The 17,225-nt window shown below is 36.0% G+C and overlaps 1 protein-coding gene across 2 annotated transcripts in view; it reads right to left on the bottom strand.

The window, feature by feature from the left end:
• LOC101899712 (protein vein) overlaps window positions 1–17,225 on the bottom strand; it is a 217,580-nt gene that overhangs the window by 162,383 nt on the left and 37,972 nt on the right. The window contains exon 2 of one of the 2 annotated variants that reach the window (XM_059119563.1): window positions 11,794–12,346. The exons of the other annotated variant lie outside the window; for it this stretch is intronic. The gene's annotated coding sequence lies outside the window, so the exon portion shown is untranslated. The remainder of the gene's footprint in view (window positions 1–11,793; window positions 12,347–17,225) is intronic. 2 annotated transcript variants of the gene reach the window in all.

The raw sequence follows: 17,225 nt of genomic DNA, 5'->3' as shown, positions 1-17,225 counted from the left end.
TACATGATTATCGCCTTGACGGCTTCAACCATGATGCACCATTGCACAGGGGTCGCGATACGATGCGTCGGCCAGCGCCCCCTTGGAATTACCCAGAGTTCTCTTAGAGAGTGGTAGCCCTCCACGGAGTTCTAGGTCTATTCCGCAGGTACCAATTCGAAGATCAGCTATATGGGCTTCACTTCCCTCTTGGTAAGGGGTTGAGGACTATCTTACACCTCTGCTGCTCTATGGGTCGCAGCACCCGGTTGAGAATGCAACACCACATCGAGCCGAAGCTCTACCCGCGATTTGGGTATAAACCACAACCACCGCGTTGCACCCAAAACAGGGGCCTCTCCATAGTCAGGCTAAATCAACAGATCTAGGGGCTCCTGACACCCGCGGCACCAGAAGAGTCTCCGGTCAGACTTCGTAGTCGAAACTACTACCAGTTTTTGCTCCATATAGCACGGGACTGGTCGCCCAATGAGTGAAAATTTAAGGCACGATCATGGAATAGGTATGGTGGAGGGTATGAAAATACCGAATATTGGGAGTTACTCTTATATTTGGGGCGTAAGCGAAGACGTGGACCTGCATATGCAATTTTTGTTATAGGCCATTATGATATTCCCGAGAATAATGTCGCGAAAATCATCATAATACCGAATATAGGGAGGTAGCGTTATCTGGAAGCTCTACGAAGACCAGGGCCTGAATATGCAATTTTCTGTCATAGGCTGTAGTACTCATTCGGAACTTCAAATACGAAATTGGTTCGATCCCGGCGAATAATGTCGCTAAAATCATCAAAATTCCGAATATAGGGAGTTTCCGTTATTTGGGGGTTATACGTTATGTCATAGGATGTAGTAGATGTAGGAACACCAAATTCCAAATTTGAAACATTTCCGGTGAAAAGTGTTCCATAAATCATCAAAATTCTGAATATCTGGATGTACAGCTATAGGCAGCCTATACCAAAACATGCCATTTCTATGCAGTGATGTTTGAGCCAATTCACAGCAAATTTGAACTGAAAACCCTTCAAAAAAATAAATAAATCTGCCAGTACAGTACAGTAACTTTACCTGTATAAACTATTTTCAATACGAAAAGTCTTGCAGACCTAACACACACCTGAGTAAAATTTTATCAACCTACTTCCTTTTGTTCAGAAGATTTCCACAGACTGACAGACAGGCAGACGACGGTCACTCGACATAACATTTTTATGCTGATCAAGAATATACATATATATACTTTGTGAGGTCTGATATTTCGAGGTGTTAAAAACGGAATGACAAACTTAACATGCCATCCATACTATGGTGGAGGGTACAAAAAACTGTCATAGTTTGAGGGTATATATGTGTTGGTAAAACCGACTGTTACTTTTTAACTTGTTCTGGTTTCCCACATAGGAAAGTTTGTATGGATATTCCTATCTCGCCGAGCTGAGTCGATCTAGCTATGGATATCCATCCGTCCGTCTATCTATGTTAATTTTTAATCACTCTACAGGTCGCAATTATGGCCCGATCGAAATTTAGAATGGAGGTGGTGCTAGAGCCAGAATAGAAGCCTATTGCTTTTGGAGATGATCGCATAATATTTAGGGGTTAAAATGGACCAAAAACTGAAAAATTTGATGATTTTGCAGTTGCTCTACAGGTCGCAATTATAGATCAATCGAAGCGAAAGTTAGCTTGGGGCTAGAATTTAGGGCTGGGCAGAAGCCTTCCAATTTTGATGGTCATCGGGTAATATTTAGTGGGTGAAATAGACCATAACATTTGTGTTAAACAAAAGTCACATTTTCCATTAAACCGCGAATATTTTTAATATCGGCGAAATCTCAAATAGACTAACAGGTCAATTCTGACCGTTACGTAGACGCTGATATTAAATATATTGGATATATATAGCGAAATATGTACATTGTGTGTATACAAAGGAAGGGGATGTTAGGAAGAATGCTTATATCTCAAGAATGGCTGGACAGATTTCGAGAAATTTTGTCAATTCAGAATGCCCTCTTGGTATAAAAGTATGAAATCTAAAAAAATTGCATAAACAGATGTCAGTAATGATGTTAATACAGATTTTGTAGTATTTTGTGACATATTTTTTATTTTTTCATATTATTTATCGCATGCGATTTTTTCAATTTGACTTATAATATTGAAGTGTATATTTTGTAATATTTTTTCACCTTACAACACAGGTTGGGGTTATCATATACAGATTGCAGTTATCGTCCGATCCTCACAAAAATTTTCACAAGGGTAGCGTTAGGGTCAGATGGGCTAGGCCTATTATTTTCAAAGATGTCCGCAATATATTTGGGGGTTGAAATGGACCAACAACTAAAAATGTTCCTAATTTTGCAGCCGTTATAAAGGTCACAAATAGAAACCACAGGACACGAAATTAGAGTTAAGGGCAGCGGGTAGAATGGACCACAACTTTTGTGTGAAAAAAAACCAGCATTAGTTACAGGCGATATCCGAAATACACAAAAGGACATTCAGAGGGGCCTCTTGTTTTTGGAGATGATCGCAAAATATTTAAGGGCTCAAATGAACCAAAAACAGGAAAAATTCCTAATCACACTATTGAAGCCAATGGACACACCTGGGAGAGAGCATGACGCAGTGCGTTAATATTAGGCAAATATCCCTGGTCAAAATGCTAAGAGTTATATCTGGGCAGTGCTCCGTGATATAATTTCAAAAGCGAAATCGTTGAAAATGGTTTCGCCTTAAGGGGCTTCTCACATATTGTAGTGTTGTAGGGTATCACATGGTCGGCCCCGCACGACTATAGCCTTTGCTTACTTGTTATTTATTTTTTTATTTTTATTATTATTATTATTATTATTATTATTATTATTATTATTATTTTTTTTATTATTTTTATTTTATTTTTATTTTTTTATTTATTATTTCTTATTTATTTTTTTTTTATTTTTGTATTATTTTATTATTTTATTTATTTTTATTATTTTATTTTATTATTATTTATTTATACATTTATATATTTATTTATATTTTTATTTTTTATTATTTTATTTTTATTTATATTATTATTTTTTTATTTATTTTTTTATTTTTTATTTATTTTTTTTATTTATTTCTTATATTGTCCTTGGGTTATATCCTAGAAATAAATGTAAGTTAAAAAGATTTTTTTTTCATTTTCCGTGTGTTAAATTCAATTACCACACAAAGGAACAATTTTCAAAATCTTAAATCAAAGTCCAGAAAAACATCAATTAACTGGGTGAATATTTTATAATTGTTTTATTCTCAAGGGTCTTCCCAAACCATATCAACGAAATACACTTTCAAGTAACAAAAATACCAAAAAAAAAATGGTCCCCGACATAGAAAGGTTAATAGAGGACAAGTCCCAATTGCCTGGCCGAAAAAAAAAAATAATAAAAAAACACAAAATTATTCAATACGAAAATCTAAAAAAATAATAATATTTCACTTCCCAAAAAGGAAGGACAAGCCCCAAGGCTGTTGCAACTATCCTCCCCTCTGACCATGGCCTCTGTGTGTGTGTGTGATGGACACAACACCATTACCATCATCATCTAATCGATAATACTCCAATCTACCAAATCTATTGAATCAGCAGCCAAGTGAGTGGATGACTGAGTGGGTGAACGTGAGGAGCGCATAAGTGTTGTTATCAAATTGTCTTATTGTTTCTTTATTGAATTTTCCACGACGTATGTAATGAACGAAGGATGTGTGTGGAAGAGAAGTGTGGAAACTACGAATGTGGTGTCAATAGCATCATACAAAAGTCATTTATTATTATTGTCAGGCGACCGAGTGTGATGTGTATGTCCTATGTCCTCTTGCAATGAGTGTTTGCTTAAACGTGTGTGTGTGTGTGTACGTTTGTCATTGTTATCTAGGGTGTGAGTTATGTTTGAGGGGTTGGGTCAGAGAGGGAAATAGATGATAAGGGAGTTTTATTCGAACACGTTTCATCAGTGTGCTCAATTAAATATGAATTTGTTCGATTTTTTGTCAAATGTACATGTGTTGGTAATTGTAATTGTATTTGTATTTAATAATAATTACATTACAATTATATTCATACTGTGAGGAGAGTAACTCAATTGCAGGGAGTTTCTCTGGAAGTCAGGAGTTTTGGGATCTTTATAGTTCACATTTAATTTAGAACTCCATTTGGAATGAGTTTTTTTTTAGTCCTTAGTGACAAAGACCTTTGCGTTTTGTAGTTCTCATAATTTTAATAAAAATTCAATTTTAATTTAATTCAAAAAATATAAAAAAAATCCAGAAATTATTATATTCAAAAAATAATTTAACAAGTTAAAAAGTATCAGTCGACGGTTTAGCCGGCAGATGTATACCCTCAGCAAATGTTCGATTACTTAAATATATTTTGACTTCTGTTATGAATACTGACCCTCTATGGAGTAGGTTCCGAAGGTATAGGCCAATATTGTCCATTTCTTATCGGACCTAAATAAATATGATATAAATATTGCGACAAAAGACTAAATAGTCCGAAGCATTTGTATCTTTTAAATTCGGATTTGTATTGCACATTTGTCATATATATGGGAGCTATATCCAAATCTGAACCGATCTCGATAAAATTTGGCAAAGATATTTCTGAGCTGTTTTTGATATATTTCCCTGAATATCGTTGTTACGGAATGCATCTTACGGATGTGGGTAACAAATGCAACAAATCGGATGAACAATATATATGGGGAGCTATAGCTTTATCTGAACCGATCTTCACCAAATGTGGCATACTACCTTCTAGACTCAATTCGGTCGTGTGTGCCAAATTCCATCCCATTTGGGCAAATATTAGACGTTTGGTGCACAATAAAAGGTAAACCGGACGAATTTATATATGGGAGCTGTATCCAAATCTGAACCGAGCTTGATAAAATTTGGTAAAGATATTTCTATTTCGATGAACAATATGTATGGGAGCTATAGCTATATCTGAACCGATTTCGATCAAATTTGGCATTTTCAGGCCTAATTTGGTTGTATGTGCAAAATTCTATACTATTCGGGCTGATATTACACGTTTGGTGCACAATAAAAGGCAAATCGGACGAAGATATATATGGGAGCTATATCTAAATTTTGACTGATTATCTCCAATTTCAATAGGGTTCGTCCTTGGGCCAAACAAATGATTTGTGCCAAATTTCATATGGATAGGGCAATAAATGCGAACTGTACTTTGTTTACAAAAATACGTGGACAGACGGACGGAGGGAAATGCATAAATCGACTCAGAATGTTATTCTATGCAGATCATCAAAAGGAACCATGGGTCTATCTCGTTTCCTTTTGCCTGTTTCAAACAAATGCACAAAGACATAATACCCTGACCACCTTGTGGTGTAGGGTATAAAAACAGATTTAAAACTAAAAATAAACTAAAAAATAAAAAAAAGTCTTCAAAAAAAAAAAAAAAAAAACGTTTTACAACTTTTCAAGAAAAATACTTAAAAAGTACACAATTTTCAAATAATTGAAGAAGATAATTAAAAAATATAATAATAAAATAAATTCCAGAACAGTGTTGGCATGTTTGTTCGGGATACCATAGTATTTTGTTGTTGCAAAATAAGTTAAAAAAAATCATCAATTTTTGGAAAATCGTATCATTAATAAATCTCATAATTCTAGTAGTCTTTTCGGGATTTGAAAAATGATAATCTTCCCTCAAAAATTCAGTTTTTTAAGCCATTATCTGTAATCGAAAATGATCCTTTACACCTCTCAAATTCACCTCCTTCCACACAATTCAATCCATCTCCGAAATCCCTTCTTCCAAAAAACAAATGTAAATTTATGTTATCTCGTTCTCGTACCGTGATATGATATTTTGATGACATGTCATATCCGTTGTTGACCATTTGACGCATTATTAGCATGACTGACCATGAGCTATGCTGTCACAACAAACAAAACACCAAATACAAATAACATCCCCACCACCCTCACTTCACCACATGGACAAGTGCGGCAGAGGCGCTGGGCAAGTGCTGAAAAAAATGTGTCGTAATCCCTTGAAATCCTTAAATTTAATTTTCCACTTGTATGAATTTTTGGGATTTTAACAAGTGTTGGAGTTTCCAAGATTTTAAAGTTTTTTTGGTTTCTGTTTTTATTATTTTTGTCACTTGGCCAGGAGAAGTTGTAGAGCGACCACTACAACAGGAAGAATTTGCCAGGGTGTACGGAGAAAAAAAGATTGAAAACTATTTGCTTGAGTGAATTTGTGATTGCAGTAGAAAACAGATGATAATGATGGTGGTGAGGGTGATAATGATATGGGAGATGGATGGCCATGCTAGAATTGGTATAGAGTTGCCAATGCGATTGTTATTTTCTCTACCTTTTTTCTGGAAATTCTACCGAAAGTTAGAAATCAAGTATCAACAATCGTCGATCTTTTAAAAATGTTTTAGGAACCAAAATCGCCACAAACGGAGATTTTCAAACAATATGTTCTCAAGAACAAAAAACGAGTATTGAAAAAAAAAATATATTTTTAAAGGACCAGGAGAGCCACAAAAACTAAATATTTCATAAATGTAACTTTAAGAAGCAATCTAGTCACAGGCGTGGATCCAATGAGTAAAGAAAGAAATAAATAATTTATGTAAGGATTAAGGACGAAAGAGGTATGAAGTCACATACCTGGATTTTAATGAACATTTTTGCAAGGACCAAAACAGTCTACAACGTGGATTGTTATACCCTATACCAGGGTATTACGTCTATGTGCATTTGTTTGTAACAGGCAAAAAGAAACGAGATAGACCCATAGTTCCTTTTGATGATCTGCATAGAATCACATTCTGAGTCGATTTATGCATGTCCGTCCGTCTGTCCATGTTTTTTGTGAACAAAGTACAGTTCGCATTTATTACCCGATCCAGATGAAATTTTGCACAAATCATTTGTTTGGCCCAAGGACGAACCCTATTGAAATTGGAGACAATCGGTAAAAATTTAGATATAGCTCCCATATATATCTTCGTCCGATTTGCCTTTTATTGTGCACCAAACGTGTAATATCAGCCCGAATAGTATGGAATTTTGCACATACAACAAAATTAGGCCTGAAAATAAGTATGCCAAATTTGATCGAAATCGGTTCAGATATAGCTATAGCTCCCATATATATTGTTCATCCGATTTGTTATATCTGTTACCCACAGCCGTAATATGCACTCCGTAACAACGATATTCAGGGAAATATATCAAATATAGCTCAGAAATACCTTTGCCAAATTTTATCGAGATCGGTTCAGATTTGGATATATCTCCCATATATATCTTCGTCCGATTTGCATTTTATTGTGCACCAAACGTCTAATATTTTCCCAAATGGGATGGAATTTGGCACTTACGACCGAATTGAGTCTAGAAGCTAGTATGTCAAATTTGGTGAAGATCGGTTCATATATAGCCGTAGCTCCCATATATATTGTTCATCCGATTTGTTACCCACAACTGTAATATGCGATATTCAGGGATATATATGAAATACAGCTCAGAAATATCTTTGCCAAAATTTATCGAGATCAGTTCCGATTTGGATATAGCTGCCATATATATCAAATGGGCAATACAAGTCCGAATTTAAGAGATACAAATGCTTCGGCATATTTAGTCCTTCGAACTTTAAATTATAATTATAATCATAGCGCGTATGATTGAATTCTCCCATAAAAACTTTTAATTGTTATGTGGAGCTCAACTAAATTAGCAAAGTGGTGTAACGTCGGCCCCGCCCGACTTTAAGGCTTTCTTTACAGGTTCAAGATCAAATAAGTCACAAACGTATATTTATAGAAATATTTTTTCAAGGTCCCGAAGAGTCATAATCGCATTCACGATTCAAGGACTAAACGAGCCACAAACCTGGATTTTTAAAGGATATTCTTTCAAGGATTAAAGAACTCAAAGGGAAAAAGAGACACATGCCTTGACTTTATAGAATATTTTTTCAAGATCCAGACGTAAATTTTTGAGAGCTTATTTTCAAGGACCATTAAAGTTACCAATGTGAGTTTTCTCCAGGACCCAAGGGATCCAGTTATGGACTTTTAAACATTATTTTTCAGAGATAAATAATCAGCAATCGTGGATTTTTTCGGAGCATTTTTCAAGGCTATCTTGAATTTTTAAAGAGGTTTATTTAAGGTTTATCAAACCTGCAATCACGGATTTTAATAGATATTTTTTTAAGGATAGCTCATAGATTGTTTAAGACAGTTTATGACAGAACGATTAGAGATAGGTTGGCTTTGTTTCATCCTTCAATAAAACTGACCTCCTCATGAGTACCTATTTCCTTTGCGTGCTTCGAGTTGCTCACCAGTGAGTGGTCTAGCTCCATTCTATCCAGGTCAATCAGCCTTGGTCTATAGCTTTGCGATGTAGTCAGCCTTGGTTTACCAGCTTTAGGTACATAAGTCACTGTGTTGGTTAGGTTACTTTTGGGGGGGTGGGGGGAGGGGGGTGTGATTCGTAATCAGGATTTCGTAAGGCTTTCGGACCTTTTCTAGTCAGTCCTTTCGGATTCCTATAGGGTTTCAAAATAATACCAATACAGGTTGAGATGAAAAAACTGGAACCAATTTCAGACTGCTGTCATTTCTAAGCCACTCGTCCGACAGCTGTTAAAATTATTCCAGTGACAGCTCATTATATTGTTTACAAGCGTACAAAAGCATTTTGGTGAGAATTTTCCAGAGAAAAAAGTTATTCGTGATGGAATTCAAGGGTGATAATGTGTTTTTTATATTTGGCTGGAAAACCACAAGTGGCTATCGTTAGAGCACTTTAGCATTTAAATGTGAATAAACCTTTTGTGTCTCATACCATCGCTCGTCGTTGCCGTGATACTGGTAGCGTAGTATGACGTCAAGGAAGTGGACGGAAGAAGACGGCAACATCAGCAGAAATGTTTCGAAAAGTAAAGAACCGACTTGATCGAAACCCGCGTCGCAGTGGCCGAAAAATGGCCCGTGAGCTGAATTTAACGCAATATTCCATTCAGCGAATATTGAAAAATAAGTTCGATGTAAAGCCATAGAAATTCCAAAAAGTACAAGAACTTATACCGCAACACATAGAAAATAGACTCATGGTGATGGTGCGGGTCGCCATAGCAACCGATGGTCCGCTCGTAGTAATCGACCGTGGCATCAGAATAAATGCCGAATATTATAGCGAAAATATTCTGGAGAGTGTATTAAAACCTTGGGCACGCAAAAATTTTGGCCGCAGACCTTGGACATTACAGGACAGGACTTATCACCATCGCACTCAGCACACGCTACCCAAGAATGGTTACAAAATGAGGTTTCTCGCTTCATTTCCAGCGCACAATGGCCACCAAAATTTCCGGATACCAATTCGTTGGACTATTGTGTCGGGAGTATTTTGGAAAGCAAGGTTGGCACTAAAAAATACCAAAGTGTCAAAGTGCAATGGGCCAAAATAACGCAGAACAACATTCGGGCAGCGTGTGACGGTTTCATTGGCCGTTTAAATGCCATAATTCGTGCCAAAGGCGACCAATTCGAACAAATCTAAACTTATTCTAAAATTTTATGCTATTTCCGACATTTTTGCTTACATTCAATAAAATTAAAAAAAAAAAAGTTAAAAAGCAGTAAATTCGGCTGAACTTTGAATATCCTCCACCATTTGGAACGAATTTGGAAATTTTCAAAAAATAAAATCCTTTAAAAATTCTGTTAAAATCTGGACCCGCAAAGGCATTGTTGCCATAAGTCATTACCATATTCAAATTCGAAACTTGAAATAAACGGTGAACAATGTAGCTAAAATCATAAAAATACCGAATATAGGGAGGTACCGTTATATCGAAGTTATACGAAGACCTGGAACTGCATGGAAAATTTTCTGTCACAGTTGTAGCATCCATTGCGAACTTCAAATACGACATCTCAAATAATTTCGGTGAGTATTGTACCTAAAATCGAAAAGCGAATATGGGGTATTCGACTATTTTCTGTCATAGGCTGTAGTATCCATTTCCAACTTCAAATGCCAAATTTGAAACAATTCCGGTGAAGAGTGTCGTTAAAATCATCAAAATACCGAATATCGGGAGGTACCGTTATACCTTTACGAACTTAACCTGCCTACTGGCAAAATTAACATGTGTGCAAAATTGTAGCCTTCTACCTCAATTCTTTCGAAAGATAGCGTGATTACACCAGAGAGGCGGACGCACAGACAGACAGACGGACGGTCGGACATCGCTAAATCGACGTAGAATTTTATGCTGATCAAGTATATATATACACTTTGTGGGGTCTGACATGAGTATTTCGAGGAGTTCCATAGTATGGTGGAGGGTATAAAAATGTAAAAATTATGGCGTTTGACTTTGCTGCAGTTTTTTATCTCACCCTTTATATCTCGAAATATATATTTTTTATTCTCAGACATATGACATATTGATACGGAAAGATGGGATATATTGGTCCACTCATTCAGGTACTTCCCCCACAAAGGGTCAAAGTTTTGAATATCCATGATATTAACATCTGATTTCATTCAGACTTGGTACATCTCAATATTTCCATCAACACAAGATCTGTTATAAACATAGTAGAGATCCGACCATTTCTTCTGGTACCTATTTCGGGCGACTATATTTGGTACCTCACCTCCAAAAATTATCACATATCTCAATATAAAGTGAAGGTAGATATAGACCAGTAGGCGATATAGTCCAAACCTGGCACATCGCAATATTTATATGATATTTATTTAGGTCCGATATGAAATGGAGAATGTTGGCCCATTCCTACGGAACCTACTCCATAGAGGGTAAACAATTTGGGTAATCATATCAGAAGTCAAAATATAATTAAATAATCGAACATTGGCTGAGGGTATACATCAGTCGGCTGACACCTTTTAATCTGTTTTATAAAAAATTCGGAATTTTTATTAACCCACTCAATTTTTTTAAGCTATATGGCAACTCTGTTGATAATTGGTTATTTTGCAATGATGAGACGATACGCAAAATATTGATAAACCAGGGGTTGGAATGTGTGATGATGAACTTTGGCATACGGAAACAAGACCAACAAATAACAATGATAATAATAATCGGAAAAAATAATAAGGGTAGGCAAAAGGATACTTTTCCTGTGATTCCAGGCATGTGTGTGTGCGTGTGTGTGTGTGTATGCTTACTGTCCTTCCATGTAGGGGTATGCGTATGGTAGATAGTGATAGTAACATAAGCTTATTATGAATTTATGATGTTTCACATTTCAAAACCATGAGCTGTTCAGTTGAGTTTCATTAAATTCCGTACGGCTGTGTGAATCCAGTGGCGACCACTGCAGGTGGTCGGTCGGTCCGTGGGTCGGTTTGGTCGTCGATGACAGCATATGAGAAGATTGCCATAAAAGCGATTTATAATTGAATCCGATGAAAATGTGGCATTGGAAATGAGATACAATGATACCCAATGTCCTTGGGTTCTCTCTCGTCCTTCTAATTCTTCGGCATTATAAGCCGATTTCAGGAAACCTCAACATTTGACATTATGCGGAAAAGCGTTGGGGTGGTATTTTGTCATTCTAATTGTGACGTGTGTTTTTGTGCTTTTGTTTATGGGCCAAAGGACCGGCTTATTTGTGGCAAATATTTAAGTGTTTAAGCAGAGAGTAATGTTGGGTGGGAGAACTTTGTCCTTGCAAATAAACCTCTTGGTTTTTACCTTCCTCCCGCATCGCACCGAGCTTCGCAACACGTGCAACCCATTAATTTATTTGGCAACTAAAGTCATCAACTTTGTAGTGGCGTTATCTCGTTGCGTGTTCTTTATTCTCGCAGCTAGCACGTGTCGCCGAGGAAGTAACTTGTACCAACCTTGCTGCCTGGGCATTCACATTAGTCACTTTGCATTCAAATCGTTTCTTTTATTGTTTTAAACTGGCGGCAATCACACTTCAGTCCTCGTTGGCTTTTTATTCTTGTGTTTTGGTCTTGGTTTGTTTTTTTTTCGGTTCGTAAATATTGTCACTTTCGGATGTAATGAATTCATTTGCTGGATCTGTCCACCAAAGGACATGGGGGTGTCATTGTCTCAATTATTCCTTCTCCATTGTTGTTGGTATTCGTTTTTATTGTTTTCTTTGCTAATCGCCGACGCCTAGGAACAAATTAATGTCGTTAAGGATATCCGTTGTGGCCAGGACTACAAATCTTCATTGGATATGCGGCACAGTGGTACCTTTTTGTTATTTGAAATATTAAAATGTTTGAATTGACTGAAATAAAAAAAATTGAAAGTAAAAATGAAACAACAGCTCCAAGGTCGTATAATTTTATGTTGAATAACATTTCAAATTCCCGCAAAGGTAAAAAATTAAAAAAATTGATTTTTGTGAAATAACTTTTTTTTTAATTTTTCCTTCAAATTCCCGAAGAGGTAAAAAATTATAATAAAATCGATATTTGTGTGATCATAAATTTTCTTATACCCTAGCCATATGACTAGAGAGGGTATATATCATTCGTTACGGCCAAAATGTGCCTCAACGGTAATAATGGATTTAGACCCTAGATCTTTTTGGACCAAATTTGTTTCAAGACATTTGGAGTCGATTTGGATTTCCGTCCGACCATCCGTCTGTCTAGCTGGTGTATTCAAGGTGAGTGTTCAGTTTGGCTCAACCTTGTTACATTGATATGACTATTATCGGTCAACTCGTTCTGGTACCTCACCACAAAAGGACAAAATTTTAACAGAAAATAATTTATGTTATTCGACAAAAAACGATCATCCGATTCTGGGAAAATTTTGCAATTCCTAAGGTTTTTATTAGTGCTAGGTCAGGTGCGAAAATTAAATATATTGGCCCACTCTATCAAATACCTCACCCACGAAGGCCCAAAATATAGAATATTTATAGCTCTTATATAATATGAAATAAGAGCTCGATTGTCTTCAAATTTCGAAAATCATAATGTTTTCTATAAACGCAAGATCTGGTAAGAACGGGAGCACTCCTACTGGTCACTCCCCCACAAAGGTGTCAAAATTTTGAATAACCATGAAGCACATAAAACGCTAAATAAGTACTTTCAAACTTGGCATATCTTACCATATTCATCAACGCAAGATCTGGTGTGAAGATGGAATATGTCGGCCCACTGCTTCTGGTACTTGGGATAAAATACGAATTAAGCATCAGATTATGTTCAAGTTGCACACAACCCAATAATTTTACCAACGAAAGATCTAGTAAGAAACCGTTCTGGCATCTCTCCCAAAAAGGGCTCAAAATTTTGAAAAATAATATCTCTCATAATATGCGAAGCAAGTATCAGGTTCTTTCCAAAGTGCACACATCCTAAAATCTTTATCAAAACAAGATCTAGTGTGAAGATGGGATATATCGGACCACACTTTCAGGTACCTTCCCCACAACGGGTCAATATTTTAATTATTTTTAACTCTCATCAAATGCGAAATAAGTATCCGATTATCTTTAAAATTCACAGATCACAATATTGTGAAGTTAGAAAATATCGGTCCACCCTTTTATGGTACCTCCCTCATAAATTGTCAACAATTATATCTCTTAATAAATTGAGAACAAAATCGGAAATTTGTTTCAGGATATCTAAATATTTCTCTCAAGTAGAGATCTGATGCGAATATGTAATTCATCGACTCATTTCTTCTAGTATCTACCCCACCACCAAACATTCCCAAAACCACCTCCTCTATACCAGATACCAACAGTGACCTCAATATTAAATTTTATGATTCCAGCCCTCTCCCTTCACCCAATACCAATTTTAGTACCATTTAGTACTTTTCGTACAAATATAGGACGCTTTTCCAAACCACCGTCAAATCTCAAACTCAAATATCATAAGTAATCTTAATATTAAATTTCAGAATTTTATTTTTATCCCTTCACCTGATACCAAATTTAGTACCATTCAGTACATTTCGTATAAATATACCTCACGTACCAACAGTGATTTATCCCTTCAACCAATACCCAATTTAGGACCATTTAGTACTTTTCGTACATTTATAGAGCACACTTCCAAACCCAAGCAAAAGACCTCAATATCAAGTTTGAGGATTCCAGTTCTATCCCTTTACCCAATACCAAATATAGTACCATTTGGAGTTGTTCGTATAGGAGGCAATTCCGAACCAAAACCAAAATTAGAACCATCAGTAATCTAAAAATCAAAATTCAGAGATCTCTATCCCTTCACCCAAAAAAAAATATAGTACCATATAGTAATTTTCGTACAATTATAGTACACATATTCGAAGTCACATCCATATGTCCACTTGTAGTACAAATAGGTAGTACCTATTAGATACCCTAATACAATATTTTAGCTTCATCCGTTCACCCTAAGCCAAACTGTTCCCAATTTTTTTATAATTTAGTACAGTTCCAACACTTAGTACATATTTCCAACCTTGATTTTTATGCCAAATCTCAAGTTTTAATTTCTATAGGTTCACATATACCAAATAGTATTATTTCAGAAGTTTAGTAATATTTTAGAACTCACCTCAATTTAAAGTTCAAATTTCCAATAACCCTTCATTCCAGCTTCATCTGTTCATCAAAATTCCAATTTGTACCAAGTTTAATACACTTTAGTACAGATAAGTACGAATTTTCTAAACTTCCTGTGTAACTCAATCCTATACTCCGACAGTTATCCCAATTCCAAGGATTTCACCCCTGTTGGTTCGCCCAAATACAAACTGTACTTTATACAAGTACAAATTTCCTAAACTACCCGCATATCCTAATCTCACGCTCCGATAGTAATCCTATTTGCAATTTTCAGGATAACAGCTCCAATTCCACATTGTACCAAATTTAATACCATTTAGTGCACATAAGTACGATTTTCCAAAACTACCCACATTCCGCAGTGCTAGAACGCAATAATAATCTTATTTCCAAATTTCATAATTTCAGCTATATAGGTTCACCCAAATCGAAATTGTAGCAAATTTAGTACTGTTCGTGTACTTGAGTAAAAATTTCGAAAACTTTTTCCATATCCCAATCCTGCAATTCGCCAGTAACATTAATATCAAGTTTCAGGATTTCAGCTCCATCTGTTCCTCCAAATTCAACTTGTACTAAATTTAGTACCGTTTGGTACTTTTTGTATACATGAGAGCACACTCCCAAAAAAAAAACCTCCTTACATCGTCTCTACTTCTCAAACTTGATTTCCATTCCAAATTTCAAGTTTTTAACTTTAATAGTTCTCTTGATACAAAATGGTATAAATGTAGCATATTTTAGTACTTTTCATATACTTATGGAGCGAATTTCCAAAAACCCTTTAGTACATCTGTCTTACAATCCATCAGTGACCCTCATTCTAAATTTAAGAGTTCTACAGCTCCCACAAATACAAGTGGTACCATCTTTGGTACCATTTAATACTTTTCGTACCGTTCTATGAATCGTTAAGTCAGTCAGTGAGTCACCCAATCAGTCAGGCAATTACTTTACTCTTTTATTATAATCGATATAGATATGTTGCTATATATCTGATATCTTGGCTATCAGCACCAAAGTAACGGCCAGAAGTGACCTTTCGTTAGCATGTGTGATTTCGCCGAACTTAAAAATAATCGTGGCTTAATGAAAATGTTGGTATATTGTTAAGCATTGTTAATAGTATCCGATGACCATCCAAATTGGTAGGCTTATGTCAAGACGTAAACTCTTATACAAGGCAAAACTCTGCGTCGATTGGTCCATAAGTGTGGCTTGTAGAGAACCGAAAATTTTTCTGGGTTTTGTCCATTTCAACCACTAAATATTTTTCGATCATTTCTACAACTACTCAATGTGGCGAAATAGGAGGATCCATACATTGCATAGTTGGTTTAGGACCAATATTTCGAGGTGTAACAAAATTGTTGACCCAATCAAACCAACTGTTGATTCAAACACATATTTTTTATGGCCTAATCAGGTATTTGTGTTTGAATCAACAGCCTTAGTTTTAATCCCTCCACCATACTATGGAGGGTATATTAATTTTGTCATTCCGGTTGTAACTCCTCGAAATACTCATGTCAGACCCAACAAAGTATATATATTCTTGATCAGCGTAAAATTCTAAGACGATTTAGCCATGCCCGTCTGGCTGTCTATCTGTCTGCCTGTCTGTCTGTATGTTGTAATCACGCTATCTTTCATATGGCTCCCATATAACGGTACCTCCCGATATTCGGTATTTTGATGATTATAGCGACATTATTCACCGTAATTGTTTCAAATTTGGTACTCGAAGTTCGAAATGGATACTACAACATAAGACAGAAATTGGGCCATGTTGGTCCACATCTTCGTATAGCCCCCATGTAACGGTACCTCCCGATAAGCGGTATTTTAATGATTTTAGCGACTTTATTTACCGGAATTGTTTCAAATTTGGTACTCGAAGTTCGAAATGGATACTACAACCTATGACTGAAAATTGTCTGTGCAGGTCCACGTCTTCGTATAGCCCCATAAAATGGTACGCCCCGATATTCGGTATTTTGATGATTTAAGCGTCATTATTCACCGGAATTGTTTCGAATTTGCTATTTGAAGTTCGCAATGGATACTACAGCCTAAGACAAAAAATTGTCCATGCATGTCCACGTCTTCGTATGGCCGCCATATAAAGGTACCTCCCTATATTTGGTATTTTGATGATTTTAGGGACTATATTTACCGGAATTGATTCAAATTTGGCATTTGAAGTTCTAAATGGATACTACAGCTTAAGACAGAATATTGTCTGTGCAGGTCCACGTCTTCGTATAGCCCCCATATAACGGCACCGCCCGATATTCGGTATTTTGATGATTTTAGCGACATTATTTACCGTAATTATTTCATATTTTGTATTCGAAGTTCGTACAGCCTATGCCTGAAAATTGTCTGTGCACGCTTATGACAAAAGTTGCGAATGCAGGTCCACGTCGTCGTATTGACCCTAGTATACGTCTACATTCGGTATTTTTAAGATTTTAACAGAATTTTTAATGGATTTTAATTTTTGGGAAAAATGCCAAATTTGTACCAAATGATGGAGGGTATTCAAAGTACGGCCCATCCGAACTTACAGCTTTTTTACTTGTTT

The sequence above is a fragment of the Musca domestica genome, unplaced genomic scaffold (genome assembly GCF_030504385.1).
Source record: "Musca domestica strain aabys unplaced genomic scaffold, Musca_domestica.polishedcontigs.V.1.1 15, whole genome shotgun sequence".
Taxonomy (NCBI): domain Eukaryota; kingdom Metazoa; phylum Arthropoda; class Insecta; order Diptera; family Muscidae; genus Musca; species Musca domestica.
The sequence above is the reverse complement of the archived record's forward strand: the minus strand, read 5'-3'. Positions and strand labels throughout refer to the sequence as shown.